The sequence below is a fragment of the Onthophagus taurus genome, chromosome 11, assembly GCF_036711975.1.
Source record: "Onthophagus taurus isolate NC chromosome 11, IU_Otau_3.0, whole genome shotgun sequence".
In the NCBI taxonomy this organism is placed as follows: Eukaryota; Metazoa; Arthropoda; class Insecta; order Coleoptera; family Scarabaeidae; genus Onthophagus; species Onthophagus taurus.
The window spans coordinates 31,782,017-31,805,068 of record NC_091976.1 but is presented as its reverse complement, the minus strand read 5'-3'; the positions used below and the strand labels follow the sequence as shown (position 1 = coordinate 31,805,068).

General features: G+C 31.1%; 1 protein-coding gene and 1 long non-coding RNA gene across 3 annotated transcripts in view; one reads left to right on the top strand and one right to left on the bottom strand.

Annotated features, from left to right (window-relative positions):
- LOC111418957 (uncharacterized) overlaps positions 1–19,389 on the bottom strand; it is a 58,029-nt gene extending 38,640 nt beyond the window's left edge. Inside the window, exons 1-2 of one of the 2 annotated variants that reach the window (XM_071200651.1) lie at positions 1,997–2,368; positions 1,563–1,734 (exon numbers count right to left, since the gene is read on the bottom strand). The gene's annotated coding sequence lies outside the window, so the exon portion shown is untranslated. Of the gene's footprint in view, positions 1–1,562; positions 1,735–1,996; positions 2,369–19,097 lie in introns of those variants that run through there. The other variant, XM_071200650.1, reaches the window with a different exon arrangement.
- LOC111418958 (uncharacterized) lies at positions 2,298–5,063 on the top strand. The gene is made up of 3 exons (XR_002706876.2): positions 2,298–2,530; positions 2,608–2,754; positions 3,178–5,063. It is a non-coding gene; the product is annotated as an uncharacterized lncRNA (long non-coding RNA).
- Positions 19,390–23,052: the final 3,663 nt, after the last annotated feature.

Genomic DNA, 23,052 nt, shown 5'->3' with positions numbered 1-23,052 from the left:
CATAATCACACCTAAAGATACCTTTTTGAACAACAAAATTCAGCAACACCACTTTTCACTAAACTTCTAACCTCACATCTGGAGTTTAGATATACCTAAAAAAACTACATTGCGTCATTTTTATACAGGTACTTTCTTGTAGAGTAGAAAGTACCGACAGCTCTAAATGCAGCGATTAGATGACTACAGTTTAAAATGAATGTTTAAAACTACCGCTACTTTAAAGTACCGTCGGGACACAAAAGGTTAAGCTTTATTTATTCATATTTATGAAAATTTAATAAATTTAAATTTAATAATAATTTAACGACAAAAATCTTTAACATGTTAAAGTTACCCACTAACCGGAAGTGCACTTCCGGTCAATTTAATTGTCCGAAACGTCTGTGGCCTGTAACCGTAAACTCAAGGTCGTTACCGGGATACTTTACCTTTTTTCTAACAACTTTAATAATAGTACCAGAAAGAATTGAGTTAGCTTCTGTAATAAAGTAATAATACGTATTTTATGAGGTCGTAAAATTATTAGTAGGTAGATTCGACAATAATCTGTATATACGACACCGTATTACCGTTGGGAATTAGCTTCCTTTTTCTCTCTTTGCATACCGAGTGTTATACTTAATTGATCTTTTCTGGGAAACAACATTATTGTAATTTTATGCAAATGTTATTTGGATTATTTTCAAATAATCCTAGGCGTGAAAGGAGTTTGTAGATGATTTGTGATAACGTGAAATTCGTTATTAACACAACTTTTTGCTTTTGGTTATATTAAATCGGTCACTTCACCTCGGGTTAGTATTTCAACAAATAAAACGAGATAAAACCTATTTATTACTATGCCAGAGGTTATAAATTGTCTACTAATCAGAAATGTAGTTTAACTGATGTTTCCGTTATGTCATTTATTGAAAGTAGTACAAAGTGTTACTATTTACAGTTTTATTAGTAATTAGTGCAAATATTTCAATTTTTTTTTTGCTTGACCTTAAAAACGTTAATGAATTAGAGTATTAGATAATTTTTGATCTTGTCCATTACCACACCGTGGGATAGATAATCATCTAGTTAACCGGTATTGTGCCACCAACTGAACTTTTCTTCACTAATGAGCAACAATAACTGTTAATGGTGCCCTGGCGTGAGCTTGGGAACGTTTTTCCTAAATAGACCTCCGTTTGTCGATGCATATCTAACTTAACTCTTATTCATTCGTTTTTAAATACAATAAAATGTACCTAAAGATGAATTCAAGTTTAATAATTCATGCGTCAAGTGGGATAATTACCGATGCAAGGCAATCATCAACGCCGTTATGGTTTCCATACAATTCTTCGGTAATAAAATGGTGCTACCGCACATTTCGCGAAATTCTAAAGTGTTATACGCCGTTGTATAATTATGAATAGATTTTCAACATGTGTGTACAGTTAATCTCGACATGTGTTCAGCGTACTTATACCGACCAGAACAATCACATTGTAATTGTATCAAATGTCTGATGTAGAATAGACATCAAATAGAACTCAGAATACAGTAAATTTATTATTATTACATACGTTTTATAATCACCCCTCATCACGTCACACGTGTAAAAAATTATCTTTTTTACGGCTCAAGAAACAAGGGTAGGACAACCTAAATTCGTTGACCTCTCGTAATTCCACGTGATGGATATTTAGATTTACGAACAAACCGTCCTCGTATAACATTGACGTCAACGAATGAGTTCTGAAACAAATATATTACAAGGTTTGAATACAATCCTGGCTATAAGGAGAAACGTGTAATGAAGTCATTTGAAGTTTCTTATCTCGGTTTAACTTATGGTAAGTTTCACGGAAACTTGCGCAATATCTCTCTTAAGCAAATATCTTGTTAAATTTACAAGGGGGAATAATTAATATTTAACCAAATTATTAACAAACTTTTATTAACTTAAAATAACTCCAATTATAAATATGACGTTATGATAATTGGCGTTGAAATTCACCTATTAGGCATCATGTATCCAGCTATCAACCCAACCGATATTTCACATGATGATATTCAGAATTGTATTTGCAGCTCGGATGATCCGAGATTCTGTCATGGTAATTTACGGGTGTTCGAATTTCAATTGGAGATTGCGTTTTGACCTGTTGGATTTCGCTCTGTTACGCGTAATGAATTAAAAGATAAACAAGATCAGTTATGAAACAAAATATATATGGTGTGGTGGCATATATAACATTAAAAAAATAATAAATTCAATTTAACTCTCAACACTGTTCCTACAGCGTTGTCAATTTGTCAAATGACTCAGGTAAGCGTAAGATTTCAGGGTTATTTGTGAGTTCAACACTTGAGTAATCGAGTACAAAAATAAATAAATAAATTTTAACAAAACTCTCAGTGAAATCATTAAATCTTACTTGTAGTTAATACGAAGGAAATTAAATTAACCAGTTTTAATAATTGAATTATACGTTATGAAATTGTAATAACATAACCAAACAAAATAATAACTCAATTAATCATATTTAAGGTAAGTGAAATTAATATTAAAATAAAAACAACGAATAATAATGAAATTGAAAATTATAACTTAGCTTAATCTTGTAGATTAATGAAGTTCTCGGATAAGGAAACTTGGATTCTTCAAAAGGAACCGGTAACAAAGATTCTTGATTGGATTGGAATAATTCTTCAGAATGGTGTACTGGATTAATTGGATCAGGAACCAGTTAATTTTCTTGTTTATTATTAAAGGTGAATAATTTTAATTCAAATAATCTTCTTACTCAACTTATTAAATAATAAGTTTACTATTTTTGAGGTTATGTCACAATTGAATTGACAGGTAACCTAACTTTTGCTTTGGTTTTTACTAAATGATGGCGGACAAAATTAGCGTGCACTCCTCATCACGTTCGAAATCACACTAAAATCTACCAGTTTTGTTTGTTTCATATTAGATCATTTTAAATAACGTCTTCTGATTGGTTAAATTCTTCAACTTGAAATTCGTAATTTAAATTTTTCCGGTATGGCCAACTTTGAAATGTCAAATGTCACCAATTAAATTTTATCAAAAATTATTAAATTTTCTATATTAATAATATTTATGTATGAAAAGTTGTAGTTTTGTTGCATTAACTTTGTTTGTGCTGATTTCGAAACATTTTCTTTTAGATTTCAACGCTCAACTTTAAAAATACATTCAATTATTTAATGTACGGATTTTCGTCCAATTCTTCATTAAAACTCTCATATGATCGATGGTTTTCGTTCTTGACAGGCTAAGATTATCGTTTTCAATGGTTTCAACTGGACAAACATGAATTACATTAAGAAATTAATGAAAAAAGAAATTTGAGGTTATGTTACTGTCAAAATTACTTCGTATTGGCTTTACGTGGATTAAAAAACGTAAATAGCAAATAAAACATAATGAATTCTAACATAATTACAATATTTTTGTTTTCGAGGTTTTGTATTGTGTTCTGCTAGTCGTTTTGATAATTTTCTCCCTGTTTGTCCGATATACAATATAGCTTTGCAGTTGACACATGAAATAGAATAGACTCCACTGCAATTGTGTGTTTCCTCTTTATTCTTGTAATTGCTGAGCAATTTAATGTCATGGTTTTGTAAAATGTGCTTAATTTTAAAATTCAAAGGATTGTAAGGTAATGAACAATAATTATCAGGATTTTGGATGGTCTTTTTAAATAGAGGATCATGTTTTATAATGGTTTTATACAAGAGTGTATCAATAAGTTGCAAAGGAAATGTACCCCCGTTCCATATGCAAAATATATTGTAATAAAATCCGTTTCCGAAGAAACAAAAAATACTAATTAAATTTAAGATCTTTAATATTATAGATTTGACTAAGTAGTAACGTTTTGTTATGATTTTCGCTTAGATTTAAGAAAATTTAGGGCGATGTGCAAGAAAGAAGTAATTTCTTAAAGTCCATGACCTTCAAATTTGACCTTGTCATTTACATTTTTGACAGGTATTGATTTTGGCGACTTTTCAGACGATTTTAGATTCTAAAACCATGCGAGATCGATAGATTGTATCGATTTAGCCCATAGGCCGCAATTTCATCCATTTCTGTATCATTTTAAATATTTAAATTCCAATTTTTCATTTCCAAACTTCAACATCAAATTACGACTTTCTCGAAGGAAATTGACACCCGAAAGCGCGTTTATCTAAAAAAACGAAAAATTAGCTACAAAATTACAGAATCTTAATCAAATTTAAAGTTTATTAATAATTTCGAATATTTTCAAAATTGACAGTTATTTTCTTTAAAAAAATCAATTATTTTGGCTAACCTGTGTAATTTATAATTCCCGCTACTTAATCAACCAATCGGAGAGCTCAGATTCAAATTGAGACGATCAAATTCGGATATCCAAGAAGGCTTTGTCCAAAAAGGGTATATAAGGCCGCGCAAATTGACAGCGGGGAGAGTTCAAATTTGGCTAGAGACAAGTGTTGTCGAATCTACGTCAAATTAACCTTAAATTTTCTAACCTAAGTCTGAACTTAGATTTTTTTTTGACAACTAAACAAGTGTTTCTGAATTATCTTCGAAGAAATCGAAACCATACCTGAGTTCGAGTCCAATTTTTCATCCTGTTCCCGAAGAACCCGAGAATCCTAAACTTCTAACACCGAAGAATCCCTCAAGATCAAGGTCACCCAGCCATTTTTAACTGACATGTCACATCTCCGGAAAGAAACAAGATAAGTGAACATATTTCCTTTAATTTTTATAACCATCGCGATTAAAAATCAATCTTAAAAGACACTCATAAAATTAACGCGTATAAGCTTTGTCTACGACAACACTCTTCTAAAAGAGGTAAAAGAGTTACCTCTTTCTTGCACAGACGTATTTATTTAGGCTCGTTTTTATGTTTAGTTCGTAAATTTAAAAATTTTGTTAATAGATGTCTCCATGAACCTGCAATTTATTTTTCTATTCCCTGAGATTCATGTTTTTTAATTTAAAAATGTATTTTTGTTCGTTGCGAATCAAATAAAATATTTTTGTGTGATTTATCGTTTGCATAATTAATTTGTCAAAATTGGTTTGCATAAATAATTATTAATCGAACAAAAACAAAATAATACAATATCTATATATATTAAGTGCAATAAGTATTTAGTTTCTTCAAATATATCGTCAACATATCTTATCCACTTATTTATGTTATTAATAAAAGGGTTGGTGTTATGTAGAATAAACATTTTCAGCATCATGGTTTTTTCTCTAGATTTTTGTAATTTTCTTCTTTCGCTTTGTAGATTTGGCTGATGATGATCATTATTAGTTGATCGAAACTGGTACCAAGTACATTTAATATAAACAAACAGAGGCTTTAAGAGTTTAATTTCAACTTCCCAAACAACAAAGGGAATAATAATAGCCAAAAAGAAGATTGGAAAAATATAAAATCTATAAAAGCAAATTAACTAAAGGAAACGGTATTTTCGTAAAAGCAGACAAGGGGGCGGGTGTACTTATATTAGACAACAATACATCCCTTGGAGAAAATCGTTAGAAATACAAAACAGATAATTAATAAATGTAAGGAGACCCTAGTTGAGTATACTCCATTTTTGACGAATTCCAATTACAAATATTTTAACAGCTCATTCTTTATAAGTATGAACCCCACCATTTCAAAATTGTACTCCCTCCCAAAGCTTCACAAAATAAACATGCCATTAGACCTATCACCTCCTTTAATAACTCACCTACCCAAAAACTTGTTAACTTTATGCTAAATATATTTAGGGATATTAAGTTTTCACCGAAATACTCCATTAATAATATTCCAATTGACCAAACATTTGAAATAACGTCAAAAATGTTTAATTCGTTTTCTAATAATAAAACGACCGTCGACCATTTAAATTACATTTTAAAACACATAGTCATTTAAAATTATTGTACATTTAATAACGAATACTACTTTATTTCGGAAGGTGTTTAGGGATGCCTTTATCAGGTCTCCTGGCAGATATCTTTTTAGACTACACAAGAAAAATATTAATAAATGGGTAAGATATGTCGACGACGTTTTTTGTCACAAAAACTTGCTAATTTTAGATTTTTAATAAATAGAATTCTCCCCCTCTCCAAACAGAATAGGATAAAAGAAATTGACTATGTATTTGAGATTGCATATAATAATAAATTCCCAAAACACATCATTAATAGACTATTTCACAAAATACAGCAACAAAGAGACCCTATTTATGTTTAAAACTTTAAATAACTTGAAATATAAACCTATTCCTTACAATAATGTCACTTTTCAAGACATTTTTACATTTTTAAAGACATTTTTCTTCGAGATAATGTTTGTCGTTTGAGTTTTTCGCTTTTCATGTATAGTATATTGCTTTGAAATTTTGACCGTACATTTTTAAACTGTCTTATTTTAATATGTTTTTCGTTTTTGCTAGTTTCGACTGAAGATGACGGTGTTATTTCGAAACTAGTCTCTAATGATATCGCGAAACTGCTTCTAGACATAGGTTTAAAAGAATACAAACCTACTGAGTGGCGCCTTTTTATGGACAGTTGTAAAAGAAGTTATAAATGCGTCTTACTGCACAATGGAAATAAATTTGCACATTCAACAAAACTCAAAGAAAAATATTAAAATGTAAAATTAGTTTTAGAAAAAATTCATTACTCGGAAGCATCAATGGCCGATCTGTGTGAATTTGAAAATGGTTATTTTTTTACTTGGTCAATAAAGTATACACAAGGATACACGAAATACCCTTGCTTTATTTGTATGTAGGACAGTAGCGCAAAGCAACTTCATTGGGAATAAGATGTTTGGTCTGTAAGAAATTCTTTAACTGTCCGTAAAGCCAATGTAATAAGGGAGCCGTTGGTGAGCAGAGACAAAATCATACTTCCACTTTTATATATTAAGTGAGGAATGATAAAGTAATTTGTAAAAGCGTTGGACAAGGAAGGAGATTGTTTTAATTACATTTGTAGAAAATTTCCGAAGCGTAGTATGGAAAAGTTGAAAGGTGGAATATTTGATGGTCCTCAAATACGGCAATTGATGAAAGACACAGATTTTATTAAAGTTATGACTGTTCCGGAAAGTAAAGCTTGGAAAAGTTTTGTATTGGTAGTCGAAAATTTCCTAGTTAACCATAAAGCATCAAATTATGAAGAAATTGTACAAAATATGCTGACAAACTTTCAGACTCTAGGAGCAAATATGACTATCAAGTTACATTATCTCCGCAATCATCTGGATAAATTTCCGGATAATTTAGGAAATTACAGTGAGGAATCCCCACTTCGCCGAGGTCGCTTGCGGGCGAGGCGCTACAACTGATACATTATTAATACAAACCTGAAGTCTATGAAATTTTGCATTTAGAAGCTATGATATCAGTTCCACGTAAGCAACTTCGGCTATATTAGACGATATTGTTCATTTTATCTTGGAAACACTTGAATAAGAAATCGTTTATCCCCACTTCGCCGAGGTCGCTTGCGGGCGAGGCGCTACAACTGATACATTATTAATACAACCTTGAAGTCAATGAAATTTTGCATTTAGAAGCTATGATATCAGTCCCACGTAAGCGACTTCGGCTATATTAGACGATATTATTCATTTTGTCTTGGAAACACTTGAATGAGAAATCGTTTATCTCCACTTCGCCGAGGTCGCTTGCGGGCGAGGCGCTACAACTGATACATTATTAATACAAACTTGAACTCAATGAAATTTTGCATTTAGAAGCTATGATATCAGTTCCACGTAAGCGACTTCGGCTATATTAGACGATATTATTCATTTTGTCTTGGAAACACTTGAATGAGAAATCGTTTATCCCCACTTCGCCGAGGTCGCTTGCGGGCGAGGCGCTACAACTGATACATTATTAATATAAACTTGAACTCAATGAAATTTTGCATTTAGAAGCTATCATATCAGTCCTACGTAAGCGACTTCGGCTATATTAGACGATATTGTTCATTTTGTCTTGGAAACACTTGAATGAGAAATCGTTTATCCCCACTTCGCCGAGGTCGCTTGCGGGCGAGGCGCTACAACTGATACATTATTAATACAAACTTGGAGTCTATGAAATTTTGCATTTAGAAGCGATGATATCAGTCCCACGTAAGCGACTTCGACTATATTAGACGATATTGTTCATTTTGTCTTGGAAACACTTGAATGAGAAATCGTTTATCCCCACTTCGCCGAGGTCGCTTGCGGCCGAGGCGCTACAACTGATACATTATTAATACAAACTTGAACTCAATGAAATTTAGCATTTAGAAGCTATGATATCAGTTCCACGTAAGCGACTTCGGCTATATTAGACGATATTATTCATTTTGTCTTGGAAACACTTGAATGAGAAATCGTTTATCCCCACTTCGCCGAGGTCGCTTGCGGGCGAGGCGCTACAACTGATACATTATTAATACAAACTTGGAGTCTATGAAATTTTGCATTTAGAAGCGATGATATCAGTCCCACGTAAGCGACTTCGACTATATTAGACGATATTGTTCATTTTGTCTTGGAAACACTTGAATGAGAAATCGTTTATCCCCACTTCGCCGAGGTCGCTTGCGGCCGAGGCGCTACAACTGATACATTATTAATACAAACTTGAACTCAATGAAATTTAGCATTTAGAAGCTATGATATCAGTTCCACGTAAGCGACTTCGGCTATATTAGACGATATTATTCATTTTGTCTTGGAAACACTTGAATGAGAAATCGTTTATCCCCACTTCGCCGAGGTCGCTTGCGGGCGAGGCGCTACAACCGATACATTATTAATACAAACCTGAAGTCTATGAAATTTTGCATTTAGAAGCTATGATATCAGTCCTACGTAAGCGACTTCGGCTATATTAGACAATATTGTTCATTTTGTCTTGGAAACACTTGAATGAGAAATCGTTTATCCCCACTTCGCCGAGGTCGCTTGCGGGCGATGCGCTACAACTGATACATTATTAATACAAACTTGAAGTCTATGAAATTTTGCATTTAGAAGATATGAAATCAGTCCCACGTAAGCGTCTTCGGCTATATTAGACGATATTGTTCATTTTGTCTTGGAAACACTTGAATGAGAAATCGTTTATCCCCACTTCGCCGAGGTCGCTTGCGGGCGAGGCGCTACAACTGATACATTATTAATACAAACTTGGAGTCTATGAAATTTTGCATTTAGAAGCGATGATATCAGTCCCACGTAAGCGACTTCGACTATATTAGACGATATTGTTCATTTTGTCTTGGAAACACTTGAATGAGAAATCGTTTATCCCCACTTCGCCGAGGTCGCTTGCGGCCGAGGCGCTACAACTGATACATTATTAATACAAACTTGAACTCAATGAAATTTAGCATTTAGAAGCTATGATATCAGTTCCACGTAAGCGACTTCGGCTATATTAGACGATATTATTCATTTTGTCTTGGAAACACTTGAATGAGAAATCGTTTATCCCCACTTCGCCGAGGTCGCTTGCGGGCGAGGCGCTACAACCGATACATTATTAATACAAACCTGAAGTCTATGAAATTTTGCATTTAGAAGCTATGATATCAGTCCTACGTAAGCGACTTCGGCTATATTAGACAATATTGTTCATTTTGTCTTGGAAACACTTGAATGAGAAATCGTTTATCCTCACTTCGCCGAGGTCGCTTGCGGGCGAGGCGCTACAACTGATACATTATTAATACCAACTTGAACTCAATGAAATTTTGCATTTAGAAGCTATCATATCAGTCCCACGTAAGCAACTTCGGCTATATTAGACGATATTATTCATTTTGTCTTGGAAACACTTGAATGAGAAATCGTTTATCCCCACTTCGCCGAGGTCGCTTGCGGGCGAGGCGCTACAACTGATACATTATTAATACAAACTTGGAGTCTATGAAATTTTGCATTTAGAAGCGATGATATCAGTCCCACGTAAGCGACTTCGGCTATATTAGACGATATTATTCATTTTGTCTTGGAAACACTTGAATGAGAAATCGTTTATCCCCACTTCGCCGAGGTCGCTTGCGGGTGAGGCGCTACTACTCATACATTATTAATACAAACTTGAAGTCTACAAAATTTTGCATTTAGAAGCTATGATATCAGTCCCACGTAAGCGACTTCGGCTATATTAGACGATATTGTTCATTTTGTCTTGGAAACACTTGAATGAGAAATCGTTTATCCTCACATCGCCGAGGTCGCTTGCGGGCGAGGCGCTACAACTGATACATTATTACTACAAACTTGAACTCAATGAAATTTTGCATTTAGAAGCTATGATATCAGTTCCACGTATGCAACTTCCGGCTATATTAGACGATATTGTTCATTTTGTCTTGGAAACACTTGAATGAGAAATCGTTTATCCCCACTTCGCCGAGGTCGCTTGCGGGCGAGGCGCTACAACTGATAATTTATTAATACAAACTTGAAGTCTATGAAATTTTGCATTTAGAAGTTATGATATCAGTCCCACGTAAGCAACTTCGGCTATATTAGACGATATTGTTCATTTTGTCTTGAATTATCTTGGAAACACTTGAATGAGAAATCGTTTATCCCCACTTCGCCGAGGTCGCTTGCGGGCGAGGCGCTACAACTGATACATTATTAATATGAACTTGAACTCAATGAAATTTTGCATTTAGAAGCTATGATATCAGTTCCACGTAAGCAACTTCGGCTATATTAGACGATTTCTCACTTCATAATGTATCAGTTCTATTGCCTCGTCCGCAAGCGACTTCGGCGAAGTGAGGATAAATCGTTTTAATTTTTGTGTTTATAATAAAAGATAAAATATTTTGCACCACGATTAAAGATAAATACGACAAATGTAAATTTGTTACTTCCGGTCAATTAAAAACAACGAAAAATAATTTAATAATGATATCCTGCTGGTATTTATTTTACACAAATTATTACACGTGGTCAAACATCAAGAATCTAAATAAACTGCGTAACGTTACATGTAATTACATTCTTTTTTTCGCACAAAAAAATATATAAAGAAGCAAAAAAAATCGTATCCTTATTTATGCGGAGGTAATTACATTCATCCTGCGGCAATTTTCCACCGCGTCGAACGGTCGAATGACATCGTCCAGGATAAAGAAATAGATCATCGCATACGTTCGCGTCAAAGAAACCAATTTACTCGCTTCCTCCTGCTCGGCGCAAGCCATTACACTCAGCCATCGTGTTCGTTTCTAAACCATCGGCAGGAAACCACCGTAAAGGCGGGAATTCGTGAATCGAACGTTGTACATCTTCGGGCTTTTGATAACGGTAAAAAATTAGAAGGGATTATTGCGACTATGTTGGCAGGAAATTGGACGGGCAGGAACTGTTTTAGATCATCCTGCGGATGTTAGATTATTGTCGTTGGATTACGATACGTCGGAAACGGAATATCTAAATTTAAAATAATGCTTGTACATATTTAATTATATTTTTATATAGAAGTTTCCCTATATTTATAGGGAGGTAATTGCTCGTCCTATTTTTGAACTCCTAGTCTTACTTTCAAGGGCAGCTGATGAGATCAATATTTACAAGATACCCGAGTTCGCCTGTTAGTGACGCAGGTCAAATATTTAAAGTAACGAAATCCGGAGAGTAGCGACTATAAATGAACGTACCGTTTGATGTGGCAGGTCTGTGCAAATAGCTAAAAATAATAATTACAACCGAATCGTAATTTCACTTCCCTTCTCAGATAATAAGCACCCGATTAGCATACTATGAGAACGTTCTTGTTAGAAGATGATGGGTTTTAATTAAAATAATTCCGTGATCGATGAATCGCTCACCTTTTGGAGGGTAAAATCTTGTATGTAATTGGATATTCGAACCTAGGAAATGTATCGTTAATAGTTGTCTGATCGAGTTTGCATATTGCATAAATTATTTATCATATATACCTTAAAACTTGTACGTAATCGAAGTTAATGAAGTTTTATTAATTCAAAAAAAAATTTTTAATAAGCAGATTGAAGGATTATAATTAACAGCGAAAAAAATAAAGATTGTATGAATCTTCCACTAACGATATGTAAATACAAGAAAAGCTCATCGTTCAAATAAGTCCAAACGAGAAATTTAAATTTCTTCTTAAATTGAACTTCTTGTATTTGTACAGTTACGTTACGGACCGCTTAATGACACGTTCTGATCTTATTCTGTCGTCTAATAGAAACGCATACAGAATGTGTGTGCTGTTTTCTTGATACTGATAGAGCGTCACATGAAGAATGGTCTACATTAGCATAATCTGCGACCTGAATTGAATTTAAAAGAAATTGAGTCGACGCATGCTTATAGGAAGCGGTCCTTAACGGTACCATTATAAGACTGAACAAGCTCACGTTAGATAACGCCGTGTATCATGCGAAGAAACGTCGTCGCATATATGTTAATAAATGTCGTGGCACGTTTGTTTGGCATTTCCTATGGATTACAAGCACGCGATGTCAATACTCGATCGCGTTAAATGTAAATTGATGTTTAACGATAGTTTTAACCTCTAAATTAATATTTTACGACCGGTCAACGTTGATATTTTTCGAAGAAGTCAACAGTAAAAAGCATATTGCTGTTATATTTTAAGACCCTCTATGCTTTGTAATGTAACAAGTAATAACTTTTTGCTTGGAGGATTTCTTAACGGGTTTCAATTGTGTTTATAATATTGTTTAAAGTTAAAGAAACAATAATTCGTTTCTTAATGAATTTTATTTCTTAAATTAAAGTTGTAATAAATGTAATAAATGGTCGATTTGAGTGGAACTTTAAATAATCACCCAGATATCTAGTATTAATTGATATAAAGAAATGATTTATATCTCAATTTAAAGCTAAAAGAGTTCTTTTTTGAATGGTGCAACTTTATATGTTATGGGTGAAATAAAAAAATTGTGACTCTACTCATTTTAATCTAAAATCCGATTTTAGTGCAACTATAAATAATCCTCAGATAGTATTAATTGAAATAAAGCAATGATTTATATGTATATCTAATTAAAGCTAAAAGAGTGCTCTTTTAAATGGTGTGGGCAACTTTATATGTTATGTTAAAAAAATTTAAGTGAAATTAAAAAATTGTAACTACTCATTTTAATCTAAAAGTGCAATTTGATTACAACTTTAAATAATCACCCAAATGGTATTAATTGAAATAAAGCAATGATTTATATCTCAATTTAAAGCTAAAAGAGTCCTCTTTTAAATGGTGTGGGCAACTTTATATGTTATGTTACAAAAATTTGGGTTAAATACAAAAATTGTACTCTACTCATTTTAACCTAAAAGTGCGATTTGAGTGGAACTTTAAATAATCCCCCCCAGATAGTATTAATTTGAAATAAAGCAATGATTTATATTTCAATTTAAAGCTAAAAGAGTCCTCTTTTAAATGGTGTTGGCAACTTTATATGTTATGTTAAAAAAATTTGGGTGAAATCAAAAAATTGTAACTACTCATTTTAACCTAAAAGTGCGATTTGAGTGGAACTTTAAATAATCCCCCCCAGATAGTATTAATAGAAATAAAGAAATGATTTATATATCAAATTAAAGCTTAAAGTATCCTCTTTAAAATGACATATAACTCATAATCTTTTCATTTTAAATTTAGACAAAAATTATTGTTTTAGAAAATGTTGCTATTTTGATTACAACCCAATTTATATTAGAAAATTGTAAATTTTAATAAACCGTACAGGACTTAAATCTGCAGATAAGAAAATGATTTTCATATCAAATTAAAGCTTAAAGTATCCTCAAAAGAAATTTTGATTACAACCTAATTTATCTAATTTATATAAAAAAATTGTTAACTTTAAAAAATTGTACTCGGCCTCTTTAAAATGATATATAACTCATTATCTTTTCATTTTAAGGTTGGACCTTATATTTCAATACAAATTATTTCAAAAATTTGAAATTTCAATTACAACGATGGATATAAAAAAAATAGTTAACTTTAAATAATCGTACTGGATCTAAATTTGAAAACAAATATATGATTTTTATATCAAATTAAAGCTTAAAGTATCCTCTTTAAAATGATATATAACTCATTACTACTTCATTTTAAGTTAGACCAAAACGATTTTTTTAGAAAATGTTGTAATTTCAATTACAACGATAGATATAAAAAAATAGTTAACTTTAAATAATCGTACTGAACCTAAATTTGAAGACAAATACATGATTTTTATATCAAATTAAAGCTTAAAGTATCCCCTTTAAAATGGTATATAACTCATTACTACTTCATTTTAAGTTGGACCAAAACGATTTTTTTAGAAAATGTTGAAATTTTAATTATAACAAATATATATAAAAAAATTGTTAACTTTAAATAATCGTACTAGGCGTAAATTTGAAGATAAAGATGTGATTTTTATATCAAATTAAAGATTAAAGTATCCTCTTTAAAATGATATATAACTCATTATCTTTTCATTTTAAAGTTTGACCAAAACATTTTTTTTAGAAAATGTTGAAATTTTGATTACAACCTGATTTATATAAAAAAAATGTTAACTTTAAAAAATCGTACTGGGCGTAGATTTGAAGATAAGAATGTGAGTTTTATATCAAATTAAAGCTTAAAGTATCTTCTTTAAAATGGTATATAACTCATTACTACTTCATTTTAAGGTTGAATCAAAACGATTTTTTTAGAAAATGTTTGAATTTTGATTACAATCTGATTTATCTAAAAAAATTGATAACTTTAATTAATCGTACTAGCCATAAATTTGAAGATAAGGATGTGATTTTTATATCAAATTAAAGTTTAAAGTATTCTCTTTCAAATGGTATATAACTCATTACTACTTCATTTTAAATTGGATCAAAACGATTTTTTTATAAAATGTTGATATTTCAATTATAACGAATATATAGGGTGTATCTGAATGACTGCAACAAACTTCGAAGGGTGATTCTTTAGTGAATTTTAAGGGTACTTTCATATATGCACCATGGGCGACTTCGGCCCCCCTGGGGAGCTACGCCCCTCCAAAAATGCCGGAAAATTTTGGTTTAATTTTTTTTTCTCAAAAACCATAAACGCTAGGAAAATGAAATTTGGGGAATATGTTTCACTCATAATAGGGCACGTTTTGACCCTATTTGTACTTTCATCTTACCCTTCTAAACTACTAAATGTAACCACTCCCTTTACATTTTTGCTAAAATTTTTTGTATGCAGATGATAAATACATTAGAAAAATTTTACATAGCTAGATGAAAGTATCCTAAAACTTTTTTGTCTCTCTAAAATTTTCTCAAAAACGACTAATTTTTGAGAAAAAAAATAATAAAGCAAACACTGCCCGTTAAACAACGGGGTTGTCGATCAAAAGTTGGAATGAATTTTTAATGAAAAAATCTTAGTGGGCTTTCCAATCTTTATCAGAAATATTTTTGACGTTTAAATGTCAATGTTTTTCTTACTATTATTATTGTTTTTCAAATTAATTTTTGAATAAAGTTCTATGGCATTTAGGCTCAAATTTTAAATAAAATAATAATAATAGTAAGAAAACCACTGACATTTAAACGTCAAAAATATTTCTGACAAAGACTGCAAAGCCTACTAAGGTTTTTTCATTAAAAATTCATTCCAACTTTCGATTAACAAGCCTACAGCTTAACAGTTAGTGTTTGCTTAATTATTTTTTTTCTCAGAAATTATTAAATTTTCGAAGAACTTCAGAGAGATAAAAAAGTTTTAGAATAGTTTTACCTATCTAAATGAAATTTTTCCAATGTATTTATCATCTTCATAAAAAAAATCTAGGCATAAATTGAATGGGGGTGGTTACGTTTAGTAGTTTAGAAGAGTAGGTTGAAAGTACAAATAGCATCAAAACGTGCCCTATTATAAGTTAAACATATTCCCTAAATTTCATTTTCCTAGCGTTTATGGTTTTCGAGAAAAAAAATTTAAACCAAAATTTTCCGTCATTTTTGGAGGGGTGTAGCTCCTTAGGGGAGCCGAAGTCGCCCATGGTTCATATATGAAAGTACCCTTAAAATTCACTAAAGAATCACCCTTGAAGTTTGTTGCAGTCATTCAGATACACCCTGTATATAAAAAAATTGTTAACTTTAAATAATCGTACTAGACGTAAATTTGAAGATAAGGATGTGATTTTTATATCAAATTAAAGATTAAAGTATCCTCCTTAAAATGATATATAACTCATTATCTTTTCATTTTAAAGTTGAAACCAAAACATTTTTTTTAGAAATTGTTGAAATTTTGATTACAACCTGATTTATATAAAAAAAAATGTTAACTGTAAAAAAACGTACTAGACGTAGATTTGAAGATAAGAATACGACTTTTATATCAAATTAAAGCTTACAGTATCCTGTTTAAAATGGTATGAAACTCATTATTACTTCATTTTAAAGTTGGAATAAAACAATATTTTTAGAAATTATTGAAATTTTGATTACAACCTGATTTATATAAAAAATTTGTTAACTTTAAAAAATCGTACTGGGTATATATTTGAAGATAAGAATGTAATTTTTATATCAAATTAAAGCGTAAAGTATCCTCTTTAAAATGGTATATAACTCATTACTACTTCATTTTAAAGTTGGACCAAAACATTTTTTTAAAAAAAATATTGAAATTTCAATTACAACGAATATACATACAGTGTGTCCGTAAAATAACGGATATAGGCGATAAAATCATAATAAACGGTTTATGAAAAAATTCCTGAAACGGGTCTAAAGATTTAAATTTTTCCGCCATTTTTAAACGAGTTATGGCGTCATCGCTATTTTTTTTAAATGGCAATCCCCCATTTTTATTGCGGAATATGAAAGAGGATTTTTTTCTGAATCTAGTACAGTCAATATTAATATTGGTTACATAAGAAAATTTTCGAAAAAAATTACTTTAAAGTTTAATTACTTCAAATTTGTATAATGATAAAAATAGCAGTAGCCATGAGTAACTATGGTAACCAATTATTCTAAACAATTCCCTGAGTGTCAAAAACTGATTTAGTAAAGCTTCTTGACGTGTGGTGGCGCGCCATCTTGTTGGAATAACTGCCGTTGGAATCTCTTTCCACTTAAGGTTTCCTAAAATCTTTTGCCGATATTGGGTGTGCGACTTTCTTGGCTAATTTGGATTTTGGGTAGCACAATACCGACAACTTTGTCTATTTACTTGTCCATTCAATGTAAATGTCCCTTCCTCGAAAAAATTATGTTTTTGACAATGTCTTCGTCATCGTTGCAAAGTTGTTGTTGCAAATGCTTCGAGAGATGGCCAAGTTTAAATTTAGTCACAGCTAGGCTCACCATACTTTGGCTAATGAGTTGGCGATCAGGATATGTTGTATTAAAGAGGTCAACTACTTACTAAATCAGTTTTTGACACTTAGGAAATTGTTTAAAATAATTGGTTACCATAGTTACTCATGGCTACTGCTATTTTCATCATATCAACAAATCTGAAGTAGTTAAACTTTTTCTCGAAAATTTTCTGAATTCAGAAAAAAATCTTCTTTCATATCCCGTAATAAAAATGGGGGATTGCCATTTGAAAAAAATACCGATGACGTCATAACTCGCTTAAAAATACTTACTTTACGGACACACTGTATATAAAAAATTATTAACTTTAAGAAATCGCACTGGGCGTAAATTTGAAGATAAGATGATGATTTTCATATCAAATTAAAGCTTAAAGTATCCTCTTTAAAATGATATATAACTCATTATACATTTTTTTATACATAATTTATAAATAAATATAAAATCCATCTTTATCTTTTAACCCATTTTGCTTATTAATACAATTATAATTAAATAATTATCTAGAAAGTTTTGAAAGTGTTTGTTTAATTATTAATTCCTTCAATCTCATTATCCATAAATATGCAATTTTACAGTAATAAAGTTAAATTAGTACCTTAGGTGAGAGCGGTTCATTCAAAGGCCGGATTGTGCAAGGAAATTGTAGCAACAATAAGTAGCTGGAGAACGCAACTTATTGTTTACTTTCTGTGAGAACTTTAGTTTCTAATCGAGAGAGAAAGAACCATTTAATTAATTGCCGCGAAAAATTAAAATTGCATTTTATCATATCGTTTTATCCCGGATTAGATTTCCTTCTTTTATGAAGGTAATGCAGACTTAATAAGCTAAAAGAGAATGCTTTTAAAGAATATATGATAACGTCAGTTTTGACAAAAGATAAAGCTTTTAAAATTTAATTAAGTTTTATGAAAGCGCGGGTTCTTAATCCACACAAAGTGTGCTACTTAGAGAAAAACTTTATCTCTCAGTCTTGTTTCTTGGAAAATGTCGTTCCTAGAAACCTTTAATATGTTCAAGTATTGATTGAACTTCTTTAAAAATATCTTGGAATCTTAGAATTTCCGTTTTGTGTTACATTCGAAAGCAAAGCAAATTTATTTCAAGGATAAAGGTAACATCACGAAGCTATTTTATATGCTTTATATCATACAAGCATTTTGACATTCAATTTTAATTATACTACTCTTTGAGACAGTTTTAAACCAATTTTCCGTTGAAATGCCTTCGTGCTATAATTTGTAGATATAATTGGTGGACAGCTTCAATTATCTGCCAACCAATATACGCGGGCAACCTTGAGTTATTTCGTCAGAGAACAAAGAGATTATACTTTCTACGAAAGACCCGACGAATTCAAAAGATCTTTCGCTGAAGGCGGAGAAACGCCTGCAAAATTCGTCGAGTATTGTCTGAGAATGATAAAATGGATTAGGACCATGACAACGAAACGAAATGGTGTATTGTGGTGAGATTTTTTTTTGAAACTTTGCGGTTTAAAGCGGAATTGTCGCTTTTAACGCTTTCAAGAAACTCGGCGTCTTTGGTGGTGAGAAATATAAACACCGGATGTTGAAAAAGCAGGTGTTTTCTTTAAATTCATTCGTTTCCTTTTAAGTGTTAAATTAAAAAATGGAATAAGCTAACTCTTACCGAACAATTTAATTTCAATTTTCCCTTTCTAAACCATCCTTCGCCACGAACTACACAAATTACTGTTAAGAGTTTCTTCACGGTTCGTTACGCTGAGCGATTTGCGATCGTTTAGATTAAAAACAACCTCATCTAAGTCCGATAATTCACCAAACAAAAACAGCACACAATTTTTAGAATTATTTTATGAAAATTTTTGAGTATTCAAATTAAATGTTACAAGTTATAAATTTGGTAAACACGTGTTGACCAGACTATGGGGATAAATTGTTTGGTTCAGAATACCGCTCTCTGCGGGATCTGAAGAAGCACTGTGGTGACTAAAGTCTGTCCCTGAGGAAACCGTCGAAGACTGCCTCCTTAGCTACTGAAAGAGGAACGGTTGTTGTTGTTTCGTGCTCTCTCTCACACATATTACCTTACTTGCTGCCGGAAGAAGCGTTTTAAATGACCAACAAAGAGTGGGTGAACGCCTTCTTGGATTATCGATGGTTCCTGTGCTGAATAAAAGATGAATATGATGAAGGATTAGGTGTAAAATAATTTTTTTTTGATTTTCCTTTTTTTTAATTTTTCTTTTTTGGATCGGAACTGAAGTGAAAGCTGTTGGGAAAACGAGTTTCTCCCACAAGAGGTGAGAAGAAATTAACGATCGCGTCAACGTCAATTTACGTAATGACCGGTTGTTAAAAAACTTCCACCACAACCGATTACCATAAGCCACAGCTTTTAGATTCCTCCTGAATAATATAGTTATCCAGTCTCGAATGTTCGATGTAGTACCGGTAATACACTTTGTCTACTTCACCATGACAGCATTAACAAAGAAGCGAGAACCTCGATTCGTTCTCTTGTCGCATGAGCTTTTAACGTTGTTCGAATGAATCGACGGGCTTTCTGCGAAATTACGATTGTGTTGCCACCCACAACTATGAATTTACTATTTGCAATATCCATACACAATGCGCATATATACACGATGAATAATTTAATTAAGAATAGTGTTGATGTTAATATTTATGGTTTGACCTAAAAACATACTCAATTTTTTAATTTTATAGCACACAAAGCTGCTGTGGGAACTCGACTGACAAGAAAAAGGGCGGACTGCATTTCGTGGCTTCAGGGCTTTTAAACTGACGGCAAAACTACCGTTTATAATAATTTTCAGAGAGAAGCACCAAACGAGCGGTGGTCACGCCAACAGACCTCTGATTGCATTATTAAATTACAGTAGACCTCCGGTTTTTATGATACAAGAACCGAAAATAAACGAATATTACCTAATCTTGTGGTTCGTCATCAAGAAAAACCTAAATTATATTATCCTTTCATTTTAAATGTAAGCAAAACAATATTGGTTTATATAAAAAAATTGTTTAACGAAATACGAATGTGATTAAACCTTAAAGTTTTCTCTTTAAAATGATATATAAGTCATTATCTTTTCATTTTAAAGTTAGATCAAAACAACTTTTTTAGAAAATGTTGAAATTTTGATTACAACCTGATTTCTATGTATAAAAAAATGTTAACTTTAATTAATCGTACTTAGGCGTAAATTTGAAGATAAGGAGGTAATTTTTATATCAAATTAAAGCTTAAAGTATTCTCTCTAAAATGGTGTTATACACCATCATTAGTGCTTCATTTTAAGTTGGTCCAAAACGATAAAATGTTGAAATTTCAATTATAACGAATATACAGGCTGTCCCGAAACTCAACGTCAAGCGGGCTCCGGGGAGAGGCCAACCCATACCTGTTCTGGTAAAAATAAGAAAAAAATCTTTAGGTACTATGGTCAGAAATGTTCGAAGAACAAAAGTCGTTAGTTTTGCAAAAAAAGTATTAGTTTGATTGAGTTAAGGTTGAAAGAATTTATGTCTATTAAGTTTGACACACGATTTCTAAACAAAGGAGTAGTACAACACCCTTGGCAAGTTATTTTAAAAGATGGCCTGTTTAGTCAAAATTTCAAAATGGTATAACACTTGCCATCTTTCTTGTCCTAAAAAATATGAATGCCTGTTTTTCTGCAAAAAACGCGGGCATGGGTTGGCCTGTCACCCGGTGCCCGCTTGACGTTGAATTTCGGGACATCCCTGTATATAAAAAAATTGTTAATTTTAAATAATCGTACTAGCTGTAAATTTGAAGATAAGAATATGATTTTTATATCAAATTAAAGCATAAAGTATTCTCTTTAATATGATATATAACTCATTATCTTTTCGTTTTAAAGTTGGATAAAAACAATTTTTTTTAAAATGTCGAAATTTTGATTACAACCTGATTTATATAAAAAAATGGTTAACTTTAAAAAATCGTACTGGGCGTAAATTTGAAGATAAGAAAATGATTTTTATATGAAATTAAAGCTTGAAGTATTCTCTTTAAAATGATATATAACTCATTATCATTTCATTTTAAATTGGACCAAAACGATTTTTTTAGAAAATGTTGGAATTTTGATTACAACCTTATTTATATAAAAAAATTCTTAACTTTAATTAATCGTACTAGGCGTTAATTTGAAGATAAGGATGTGATTTTTATATCAAATTAAAGTTTAAAGCATTCTCTCCCAAATGGTATATAACTCATTACTACTTCATTTTAAATTGGACCAAAACAATTTTTTTAGAGAACGTTGGAATTTTGATTACAACCTGATTTATATAAAAAAAATTTAACTTTAATTAATCGTACTAGGCGTAAATTTGAAGATAAGGATTTTTATATCAAATTAAAGTTTAAAGCATTCTCTTTAAAATGATATATAACTCATTATCGTTTCATTTTAAAGTTGGATCAAAACGATTTTTTTAGAAAATGTTGAAATTTTGATTACAACCTGATTTATCTAAAAAAATTGTTAACTTTAATTAATCGTACTAGCCATAAATTTGAAGATAAGGATGTGATTTTTATATCAAATTAAAGCTTAAAGTATTCTCTCTCAAATGCTATATAACTCATTACTACTTCATTTTAAATTGGATCAAACCGATTTTTTTAGAAAATGATGGAATTTTGATTACAACCTGATTTATATAAAAAAATGGTTAACTTTAAAAAATCGTACTGGGCGTAAATTTGAAGATAAGAATGCGATTTTTATATGAAATTAAAGCTTAAAGTATTCTCTTTAAAATGATATATTATATAACTCATTATCATTTCATCTTAAAGTTGGGCCAAAGCAATTTTTTTAGAAAATGTTGAAATTTTGATTACAACCTGATTTATTTAAAAAAATTGTTAACTTTAATTAATCGTACTGGGCGTAAATTTGAAGATAGGAATGCAATTTCCATATGACATTAAAGCTTGAAGTATTCTCTTTAAAATGATATATAACTCATTATATTTTCATTTTAAAGTTGGATCAAAACGATTTTTTTAGAAAATGTTAAAATTTTGATTACAACCTGATTTATATAAAAAAATTGTTAACTTTAATTAATTGTACTAGCCATAAATTTGAAGATAAGGATGTGATTTTTATATCAAATTAAAGCTTAAAGTATTCTCTTTCAAATGGTATATAACTCATTACTACTTCATTTTAAATTGGACCATACAATTTTTTTAGAGAATGTGGAATTTTGATTACAACCTGATTTATATACAAAAATTGTTAACTTTAATTAATCGTACTAGACGTAAATTTGAAGATAAAGATGTGATTTCTATATGAAATTAAAGCTTGAAGTATTCTCTTTAAAATGATGTATAACTCATTATCATTTCATCTTAAAGTTGGACCAAAGCATTTTTTTTAGAAAATGTTGAAATTTTGATTACAACCAGAGTTATCTAAAAAAATTGTTAACTTTAATTAATCGTTCTAGACGTAAATTTGAAGATAAGGCTGTGATTTTTATATTAAATTAAAGCTTAAAGTATTCTCTCTGACATGGTATATAACTCATTACTACTTCATTTTATGTTG